This window comes from Schistocerca nitens, chromosome 1 (genome assembly GCF_023898315.1).
Source record: "Schistocerca nitens isolate TAMUIC-IGC-003100 chromosome 1, iqSchNite1.1, whole genome shotgun sequence".
Taxonomy (NCBI): domain Eukaryota; kingdom Metazoa; phylum Arthropoda; class Insecta; order Orthoptera; family Acrididae; genus Schistocerca; species Schistocerca nitens.
Window position 1 is genome coordinate 93,681,909 of NC_064614.1, and position 11,815 is coordinate 93,693,723.

Genomic DNA, 11,815 nt, shown 5'->3' on the forward strand with positions numbered 1-11,815 from the left:
CTGAGCTGGGGACTGGTATATGCCATCAGCCCTCTGCCAACATAAGCTCTGGGCATGGTTCAGTGACCACTGTGTGGCATGGTGGTGAAACGTTATGTGTCTCAGGGAACAGGAATCTTGGCTTCACTGCCTGGATCGTGAGGATGGAATGAACTCCTAAACTCAATCTCAAGGTGTGCTGCGTGCTGATGAGAAGCATGGCTGTTGAGGTGGGACAGTCATTAGCGGGCAACCTCTGGGGAACCTGCCGCACCTCAGTTATATAAGGCTTACTCAGGCATGAGGGGATCTGTCAGAGAGGACCCTTATTTCCCTAGCTGCTTGTGGGACCGAGATGGAACCCTCAAGACCTTCTGCTTCTCCTCTCAGCGGGATGGGTGTACCACCTGGGAGTTCTCACACCCATTCATCAAAATGAATAAGGGAGACTAGTCCTCCTGATAATCAACTTGTTGTCTGTAATGGGGCTTAAGGAGTCATGAATCACAATGTCTTTGTAGTGATCAAGAAGAAGGAGGGGACGTTTGAAAAAGTGTCCTCCTTCTATATCCATAAAGGCTTATAAGGGCTGGCTTGTAGCCTAAAGTTGTTAAGCAGTTGCGAAATGGTTCCTTGCTTGTCGAGGCTAACTAGGTCAACCAGGTGGACCTCCTTAAGAAGTCACAGAAATTGGGTGAGTACAACATCATTGTTGAGTTGCTTAACTCCAGCAAAGGTGTAGTAAACTGCCATGATATTATAGAGATAGGCGTTGCTGAACTCAGACAAGAATGGGCACCACAGGGGATCATAGATGTGGAACAAAGGACATGCAAGAACAACAGAGAGACTGAGAAGACTGCCACTTTTATTGTGACCTTCAATTCTCCAACGCTACGTGAACACATCATGGCAGGTTTCCTCTGACTTAGGGTTCGACCCTATGTACCTAATCCCATGCGATGCTTCAAATGCAATTTTTTGGCCATACAACGCTTAGTTGCAGAGGCGAAGCAACTTGTGGGAAGTGTGGAAAGGCAGTCCATGAAGCTAGGACTGACTGCCCATCTCCAGCAGTCTGCATTAACTGCTCTGGGAGCCACCCAGTCTAGAACCGAACCTGCCCTGCTTCTGCAGAGGAACGCAAAATTCAGTAAATCAAAGTGACCAAATAGATCCCTTACACAGAAGCCAAAAAGGACTATCAGGTAATAAACCCCATGTCTTTCCAACTTCTTATGCTACCTTGGTGCAGAAACCTGTCATTAAGGTCAACGCTTAGACTCAAACGATGTCCAGTGTACCATTATCTACCACTAGCACCTGTAGTTGCACCTATATGTGCCAAAGCTAAGTGAAAGACATAGGAATCCAGGCAGCTACAATGGAAGAAACCAGTAATGCTTCCGCAGTGCACAGCCCAAAGGCACCCCGAAAAGCAAAGTGCCTCTCAACGCCAACTTTCTTCAAAGAAAAGTGGTTCTCACCAACCCCTTCCCCTCATCCTAGCTGGGAAAGGGAGCAGGAAAAGGAACTCAACATTTGGGTCAAAAGATGACCTGGGCACCATCAGACACCATTCTGGCATGTCTGACTGATGAGGACATCATGGGTTTTGATGCCTCATCACCAGACGCAGTCAGCCCCACCACTCCACCTCACTCTACAAGCATCTCACAACCACGATGCAAAGACAGGAGTAAATCAAGACTACATTGATGAAATGGATCCAATACTCCAATGGATACAGGACTCATCTGGAGGAATTGAGACTCCTTGTACAGGACAGACCCTTTTCCCTTTACCTTCAAGAGACTCATTTTAAAGAGACTGACACCCGTGTCATTGGAGGCTATCACCTTTACAGAAAAGATGACCTTACCAGTGATAGGGCAAAAGGTGGGGTTGCAGTGTTTGTAAAGGACACTTTTTCACTCCTCGCCTATTCCTTTTCCATTCTTCACTTATTCTTTTTCACTCCTCACCTATTCCTTTAACAACAACACTACAAGCTGTTGCTGTTCGGATAGTGGCCCATGTTGACTTCACAGTGTGCTCTTTGTACCTACCACCTCATGAACCTCTTGACAGCGGGGCCTTCACTCACCTTCTTGATGAACTCCCCTGCCCCTTTCTCCTTCTGGGGGACTTCAATGCACACAGTGCACTATGGGGTTCTCGCACCACTTGACCCAAGGGTCGGGCACTTGAGCATCTACTGCACACTGCTGAACATGGGTCAAGCTACACAATTTAGCACTGCTACAGGTTTGTCTTCCGCCATAGACCTCCCCTTCTGCTCGCCTGCTCTTGGGGATGATGACCTTCATGGTGGGGACCATTTCCCTATCTGGATCCATCTGACTGATGGAGCAAATCCTGAAGCCTCCAAGATGGTTATTCAAGAAGGCTAACTGGATGCTTTACAGGCAGTTAGCTGTTTTCGAGCAAGTAAAGTATGGGAAGCCACCAGGAGGATCTCAAGGCACAACTCTCGACCACCAATAGCAGCTGTACGAATACAGGGGTCTCTTGTAACATCAATGAGGGGAATAGTTCAGACAATGGCTGAATCATATAAATCCATTATGGCTGATTCCAGCCAGGATCCCACCTTCCGTCGCTATCGGGAGGCACAGGAGAAGGCTGATGTCGATTTCCGTTCCACCAACATTGAAGAATACAACCAGCCTTTCCCTTGTGGGAGCTGGATTCTGCATCATCAGCTAATTGTGATACGACCCCTGGATATCACCTGATAACCTACAGCATGTTGCAACAGTTGGACTGACAGTTGAAGGAGGTCTTCCTTCAGCTCTTCAATAAAATTTGGATAACTAGTAACTTTCCCAACTCATAGAAAGAATCTATTTTAATCCCAATTTTAAAACCAGGAAAGGATCTGACAGACCCTGTTAGTTGCATAGAATTAGCCTGACAAGCTGCGTAGGAAAGACACTGGAGCGTATAGTCAGTCGGCCCCTAGTGTGGGTTCTTGGAACAAGGTCCCTACTCAGTTGCTCCCAGTGTGGGTTCAGGAGGTTTTGCTCCACACTCGATAACCTGACCTTGTTCAAAGCTGCAATTTGACAAGCTTTCCTTCATATGCTACACCTTATTGGTGTTTTCTTCATTTTGGAAAAGGCCTACGATACTACCTGGAGGTATAATATTTTGTCGCAGCTTCATCAGTGGTGATCCAGTGGACGTCTACTGATCTTAATATGGTCCTTTCTCTTGGGCAGCTATTTTAGATACAAGGTTGGGAATGTCCTGTCTGACTGTTTCAAGCAAGGCAGTGTTTTAAGAGTCACAGCTTTCGCCATTGCAATCAATAGTATTACATCCACAGTGTGAGGTCCAGTACTATGTTCCTTATTTTTGGATGACCTCTCCATCCTCCAGCCTTGCCACAGCTACTTGGCAATTGTAGGTGACGATCAGGCAGTTGGAGGAATGGTCTTGCACCACAGGTTTTAAATTCTTGTTAGAGAAAACAGTTTGTGTTGATTTTAATCGTTCCCACTGTCTGTTTAACTTACCCATTTTCAAACTGGGGGACACCAATCTCTCTTTTAAGGAAAAAGTGAAGTATCTGGGTCTTATCTTTGATGAGAAGTTGACGTGGTTGCTGCACCTAAAAGAATTGAAACTCAGATATCTCAAAGGCTTAAACATCCTGAAATGTCAGTCATATGTCTTGGGATGGCTAGAGGACAAATGTAAGGATGTAGAGGCTTATCTCACTAGGGGTAAGATAGATACTGCCGACAGGAAAATTAAAGAGACTTTTGGAGAAAAGAGAACCACTTGCATGAATATCAAGAGCTCAGATGGAAAACCAGTTCCAAGCAAAGAAGGGAAAGCAGAAAGGTGGAAGGAGTATATAGAGGGTCTATACAATGGCAATGTACTTGAGGACAATATTATGGAAATGGAAGAGGATGTAAATGAAGATGAAATGGGAGATATGATACTGCGTGAAGAGTTTGACAGAGCACTGAAAGACCTAAGTCGAAACAAGACCCTGGAAGTAGACAACATGCCATTAGAACTACTGACAGCCTTGGGAGAGCCAGTCCTGACAAAACTCTACCATCTGATGAGCAAGATGTATGAGACAGACGAAATACCCTCAGACTTCAAGAAGAATATAATAATTCCAATCCCAAAGAAAGCAGGTGTTGACAGAGGTGAAAATTACCAAACTGTCAGTTTAATAAGTCACGGCTGCAAAACACTAACGCAAATTCTTTACAGACAAATGGAAATACTATTAGGAGCCATCCTCGGGGAAGATCAGTTTGGATTCCGTAGAAATATTCCAACACATGAGGCAATACTGACCCTATGACTTATCGAAAGTTCATGAAGGGTTTTGCAGATTTAGCACAGCTGTTGATACGATTGTTATAGAAGGGTGTGAAATTTGAGTAGACAGAAAAGTGTCAGAAATTGTTTGACAAACTGAAAGAAGTGTTAACATCAAGTCTGGTTCTTGTGTTTCCAGATTTTGAAAAGGAGTTTATACTAGCATTCAATGCATTGAATCAAGCATTAGGGTGTGCTCTTTGTCAGCAAATTGATGGGAAATAACATCCTGTAGCCTATGTGTCTAGGCAGTTGAATGGAGCAGAGAAGAATTACTCAACAATTGAGAGGGAGATGCTTAGCGTAATCTATGGAATCACATATTTTAAATGTTATTTATATGCGAGAAGATTTCGGATAATGACAGATCATGCTGCATTGAAGTGGTTCTTGGGATTGAAGGATCCGTCCACTAGGCTCACTAGATGGGCTCTGAGGCTTAGTGAATTCGTCTACGAGGTGGTGCACAAGCCTGGGAAGAAGCACAGTAATGCTGACGCACTAAGTAGGAAGGTGGCAAAAGTAGAAGTCATAGGTTATGACCCAGCAGTATGGCAAGAATTACAGGACGTGGACAATGATTGTAAATTGTACCGAACACAGACACAATTTAATGTGTACGATGGTCTTCTGTGCAGGGAAACGAAGTTAGGGCCAAGGGTAGTAGTGCCGGTGGAGTTGAGGGATGAGGTTTTAAAGAAAGCACATGATCACATGTTATCTGGTCATGGAAGGTGTAGAGCGACAAATAGGAGAGTGGTGGAGAGGTATTGGTGGAGAAGTAGGAAATTGGATGTGGATCAGTATGTCAAGAATTGTATACCATGTGCGCAGAGAGCAGATTTGAGTCAGAAACAGATACAGCTACAACGATTACTGGAAGCAACATGTCCATTCTCTTTGTTGGGGATTGATGTCTTGGGACATTTTAGGCAAACACCATTGGGGAACAGATTCATTCTGACAATAATAGACCATTTTTTCAGGTACGTGGAGATGATGGCTATGCCAAGTCAACAGGCAGCAATGGTTGCACAAGCATAAGTAAACAACTGGATTTTGAAGTCTGCTGTACCAGAGACAATAGTTACTGAGAAAGGGACAAACTTCATGTCAGATTTAATGAAGGAACTGTGTAAATTGTTGAATTTAGAGAAGTTGAGGACGAGTGTGTTGCATCCACAGGCGAACAGAAGGACAGAACGTGTACACAGAACAATCAGGAAGATGCTGAGTTTTTATGTGGATTCTCATCAACATCAGTGGGACAAGTATTTGAAGCATATTATATGTGCATACAATGCAAAAGCCCATAAAAATACTGGTTTTTCTCCATATGAGGTAGTGTACAGGCGAAAAAAGCCATCAGCGTTTGGTTTAGTGAAGCTACAGAAAGGATGGGCTGGTGAATCTGTACGTCAATTCGCGAGGACAATTCGGGATGTTTGGAAAGTGGTACAAAAGGCAAATACAAAGGCTTTGCAAAGGCAGGAAGATGCAGTTAAGTGGAAAGGAAGTTTACCGCAGTATAGAGTGGGGCAATGGGTAATGCTGTCCATCCCCTATATGCAAAAATGGAAAATGAAGAAGTTCCTCACAAAGTATCAAGGGCCACACCAAGTTGTTGAAACCACATCCCCCATTAATGTTAAGCTTCAGCTGCCAACTAGAACAATGATAGTATGCATTGGGTGGTTACGGCCATGTAAGGGTTGTCCAGATGTGATTGCAGGCATGTCACAGAAAGGAAAGAGGAAGAAAGAGGGTGAAGAGAGGTGCTAAACACAGAGAAAACCAGGAAGATAGTGTACAGCATGAAGTATCGTATGCTTTGTGATCCAGAAAGTAGTAGAGTATTTGTAGTTTTGTTGTTTTTCTGGTTATGTATCATTGTGTTTGCATAGATTAATTAGGCATTGTATTTTATATGTGTTTTCGAGTATTGTGAGCCTGCTAGAGACAGCAGTCTTTTGACGAGGGAGGAAGGGTGATGGTGATCCTCATCCTCAGGTCACTGAAAAGGGAAGTGTAGTGTCTGATGTATGTGGAGTGTTGTTGGAGGAGAAATCAAATACAGTTCTGGAGAAAAAGATGCGCCAGAGTAAATTTTGTGGCAAAGCTGTAATAAATATGTATTGAATGATGTCAGAGTCATACAATTTCCTGTTTAAATTTTTAGTTATCCACAGTGCTTGGTCAGGAAAGTTGTGTTTATTGCACCAGTTCATATAATGTAAATTTAAGGATGAAAGTAGTCACACAGTCGGTGTTGAGTTTGGATCAGAAATAGTGAATGTTGGAGGAAAATTTGTGAAGCTACAAATATGGGACACATGCATGGTGCAGTTATTTTTAGCTAGAGGGAAAGGAATAGACTGTCCAAAGGAGATTGTGAAGCCAAGATTGAGCTTGCAAGGGGTTGAGATCCATTGGATCTTCTCCACGTATGAGAATTTGGTAGTAGTAGCAAGTTATTTTGAGTGAGGAGTATTTGCAGATGCGAAACGTATAGAGCTCAAGGGGGGCAGAATTTTAATCATTGGAACTAAGTGTAATATAATAGGACCAACCTTCCACCTGCCAGTTTCAGGAGGCATGCAATTGAATGTTACACAGCCACAGCTGTACTGGCCAGAAACCACCTTAGAGTTTTTGCCAATGCGGAGTCTGACCTTGTTAAATCAAACTCTGGAGCCAGGTCTGTTGATATCTGTAAACCAGTTCATTTTAGAGCAAGAGGGGTGCATATCAGCTGAATAGCTTGTTCAACATGTCGTGCAGTATAGGTAAAGGCAACAGCAAATAACAATCATTTTGAGCACCTCTGTGCCAAGTGTCATCACAGCCTTAACTTTTTTGTGTGTTGTTTTCTTTCTGATCAGGCAGAGAGCTAATTCCAAAATGGAACCAAAGGTAATCCAAGTCCCAGTGGATTGGATACCGAGGGCATGAGACAAGTAGGTAAGGGGTTGATCAAGCAGTGGTTGTCCAGTAAGGAATTTTTACATTTTGTTTCATGTCATGGTTTTAAGAGGGCACTAGACCACATTTAAGTTTTCTAATAGTAAGGAAATATGCCACAGGTGCCTACCCAAAGAAGTTAAGAGCTAGAGGGCCGCAGATTCGGACGCCGTATCGCTGGTGCCACAATCTCTGCTACGCCAGCGAGGAAGAAGCAGCAGCAGGGCCAGCCTACGGCTCAGGCGGATCAGCGCTGAGACAATGAGGATGGTGGCTGCTGAGTCAGCTGCTGGTGCAGCCATGCTGACATCGTCGGAAATCAGCGGGCCTGCCAAGGCTGGCACGACACAGCATTGTGTTGCACAGGCCACTGGGGTGCTTCCTCAGCATTGGTGGGCCCAGTGATGCAGACCGAGGTGAATGATGACATTGTAGTTGGAAACAATAAATCACTTGGAAAGTTCTGACTGAATTTTAATACAACACCTCCTGGCACCCAGCCACTACAATTGTAAGAATTTTGTGGGAATGCCCATTATTGGTGTAAAGATAAGAGGAGCAACAGGTAAGCAAAGCAAGTTGGTAAAATATTGGACACTTTTAACTTTATTATAGAAGACAAGGCCTTCAAACATGGATACTTAGAGACCCCTAGCCTGGAAGAAAATGTGCACTATATTTGCAGGTTCATACAACTATATAATTCTGTTTTGTAATAGATTTGTGCTTTAGAATTTGATACACATATGCCATGCGACTAAGTGGGTATATCCTGTTACAGTTCTGAAATGGGACAATGCTATTAAATATCTAGTAATAAATTTTAGAATGCTGTTAGTGTTAAATATTATTATTATTATTATTATTATTATTATTATTATTATTATTCCTGTGTACTCTGCAGAAGATAATTAAATTTAATTGTCAGGAACTCTTGTTGGATAAAGTCATGGGTGTTGTGGTAAATTGAGTGAAGACTCATTTTATTTGTGTGTACTGTAAGTATTAGGAATAGTATCTTAAAGTTTCATAAGTGCAAACCAAACACATATATATGTTAGACACAGAATTCTTATGTCAGTACGTCGTGAACTGTGGTCCATACTTCATTTTGTAGGCATCTGTCGGAGGCTGTGAAACTGCAGTCCAACTTGTCTTGCTTGTGTACATAATTTCTTCTAATCAGCTAATTCCTACAGAGATACAGACTTTTAAAAAATTTCCTGAAATTCACATCTTCAAAATGGTGTTCATAGTGTCATCTTTGGAGGCCTCTATCTCGGAGCAGGAATTTTTTTAGGAAAAAAAAAAGTGTTTTTTTACTTACTCCTGAATTTTAAGAAATGCTAAATGCACTAACATGAAACGCTATGAAGGTAACCCCCTGCCTGAAGTGATATGGAATATGCCTAAATAAATGTTACTTTGAAACTTCTTTAGTGTATCTGTGTATATTACCTTATTAGTTCATTTTTTCATTGCATACTGCTAATATGCCTTTGTAGAAGCCCAGGTCTCATGAACCCTTCATGATATAAACAGTGGTTATAGCAAAATGGGCGACAGGGTTGTGCAAGAACTACGTTGCCTTTCTTTCAAAGATTCTCATTTTTTAAAAGTCTAAAACAAGCTGTTAAGAGACAGATACCGGCAATTCGTCTTCTCTTTTTGACTCAGTATTTGATGAATTAAAACAGTTAGGAATTTAAAGTAAGTAATGTACCAACTAAACACTGCAATTGGTTAAGGTATTTGTTGCTGTTAAAGATTTCGGCAGCAGCAGATAAGAGGGATGGGGAGATATGTAGCACCCTGAGCACCATTGGTACAATGTTTTTGCGTTGCATACTGCAATTTGCCGATTTGAATCTAGTGGTAGGATCAAAGCAGAGCTCCAAGTTGTAGGAGACTTGTGATTTGATTGCTTACTTTTGTGATGAATTGAGTTTATCACAAGCGCTTTAGGGTTCCTTACCTTACCATGGCATTATATTGAGGATACAATTACCTTTTAATTCAAGAAGAGTTATGGCAAAAGGCATATAAAGCTAAGGAACTAGAGTACCCTGTAACTGGGGCATATTTACAAAGAATATCTGGAACAAATGCTTGTAAAGATTTTTGGATTGAGGATTTAGAGCCAGTGCGAGCAGCAGACATGAATGTAAATTTTTGGCTCATAATAGACTGATTGACTGGCCAGAGTGGGGAAAATTGTGTTGTAGAGCAGAATGTTGTAATACAGTACAAAGGTGTAAAGAGGGAGATGCTCTTTCTAAAGAGTGTAAATTTTTTCGGACAAAGTGGAAGACAGAAAAATTCTGAGCTTGAGTATATCATTAGTTCTCAGTTTCTTCTGTATTTAGTACATGTACTAATAGTATAATTTTTTCGTGCATATCATTAGTTGTAAGACATTTATAAATTTTGATGCATAGCTGATGAGCTTCTTTTTCTCTTTTCTTTTTCATTCTTGAGAGTAAGGGGAGAAGTGGAGGCCAAAATAATGCAGTGGAATGTACCACTAAGGAGATAATATTATTGTTGGGTAACATTGATCAATAATTAATAAGCACTTCACTGTGTAGAATTAAAGAACATGTTTTCTCTGCAAGATCTGATTGCAATGTACTGAAGAACAAGATAAGCTGTATAATGACAGTGAGAATGTAAGGTATTGAGAGATAAGGATCAAGACATAGTACAACTAAAGTACAGGTATCTGATCAGGTCTTTTTTGGGTGGGTGGAGGGGGCAGCAATTTCTAGAATAAAGGAGCTGCTGAGGCGGGAAAGGTTGGTTGGCATCTGTGTTGTATTACGATGAGGTCAGTCTATCCTGCGTTTGGGTTTTAAGCCTTCTTCATAGGAAGATAATAAACTCTCTCAAGAATAAAAGCTCACATGGAATTGATGACATTTCCAGCAGGATAATAAAAGCTTGTTCCCAAGTGATAAGTGTGATTCTTAGCTACATATGTAATAGCTCTCTGAAGCTGGGTACTTCCCCAGATAGACTGAAGTATGCCATTGTTAAACCACTGCATAAAAAAGGGGATATGTTTGATGTCAACAACTACTGCCCAATCTCTCTTCTGACTGCCTTATCCAAAATTCTTGAAAAAGTAATGTATCGTAGAGTAGGTTCACACCTTTGTAAAAATAAAGTTTTAACAAAATGTCAGTTTGGTTTCCAGAAAGGGTTTTCAACGGAAAATGCTTTATATAATTTCACTAATGAAATATTAAATGCTCTGAGTAACTGGAAGTCACCCGTTGGTATTTTTTGTGATCTCTCAAAGGCTTTTGATTGTGTAAATCATTGATTACTTCTAGATAAGCTGAAGTACTGTGGTATGAATGGGACAGCGCTCAAATGGTTTAAATCATACCTAACTGGAAGAGTGCAGAAAGTTGAAATAAGCAGATCACATAATATGCAAAAATCTGATGATTTCTCAAACTGGGGAACAATCAAGAGTTGGGTGCAGCAGGGTTCAGTCTTGGCTTCCCTGCTGTTCTTAATATATTTTAATGACTTGCCATTATACATTCATGAAGATGCAAAGCTGGTACTTTTTGCCAATGATACAAGTATAGCTATCACACCCAACAGACAAGAATTAACTGGTGAAATCGTAAATGATGTGTTTCAGAAAATCATTAAGTGGTTCTCTGCAAATGGGCTCCCATTACACCTTGACAAAACACAGTACATATAGTTCCACACAGCAAATGGAATGACACGATTAATAAAAATTGACTTTGATCAGAAATCGGTAGCTAAGGTAGAATATTCAAAATTTGTAGGCATATGCATTGATGAGGGGTTGAACTGGAAAAAACACACTGAAGATCTGCTGAAACATTTGAGTTCAGCTACTTATGCTATTACAGTCATTGCAAATTTTGGTGATATACATCTCAGTAAATTAGCTTACCACGCCTATTTTCATTCTCTGCTTTCATATGGCATCATATTCTGGGGTAACTCATCATTGAGTAAAAGAGTGTTCATTGTACAAAAGTGTGTAATCAGAATAATTGCTGGAGCTCATCCAAGATCATCCTGCAGACACTTATTAGAGTTATAGTTATAATAGAGGGAAACATTCCACGTAGGAAAAATATATCCAAAAACAAGGATGATGTGACTTACCAAATGAAAGTGCTGGCAGGTCGACAGACACACAAACAAACACAAACATACACACAAAATTCAAGCTTTCGCAACAAACTGTTGCCTCATCAGGAAAGAGGGGAAGGAGAGGGAAAAACGAAAGGATGTGGGTTTTAAGGGAGAGGGTAAGGAGTCATTCCAATCCCGGGAGTGGAAAGACTTACCTTAGGGGGAAAAAGGGACGGGTATACACTCGCGCACACACACACATATCCATCCACACATATACAGACACAAGCAGACATATTTAAAGACAAAGAGTATGGGCTACAAAGATTAATGTTTTAGTGAACTTTAATCTTTCGAGAAAAAAAAAAAGGAACAA

At 41.4% G+C, this 11,815-nt stretch overlaps 1 protein-coding gene across 1 annotated transcript in view; it reads left to right on the forward strand.

Annotated features, from left to right (window-relative positions):
- The window catches only part of LOC126234596 (double-stranded RNA-specific editase 1-like), a 98,999-nt gene extending 91,545 nt beyond the window's left edge, over positions 1 to 7,454 (forward strand). The window contains exon 6 of the mRNA XM_049943326.1: positions 7,434 to 7,454. The gene's annotated coding sequence lies outside the window, so the exon portion shown is untranslated. The remainder of the gene's footprint in view (positions 1 to 7,433) is intronic.
- Positions 7,455 to 11,815: the final 4,361 nt, after the last annotated feature.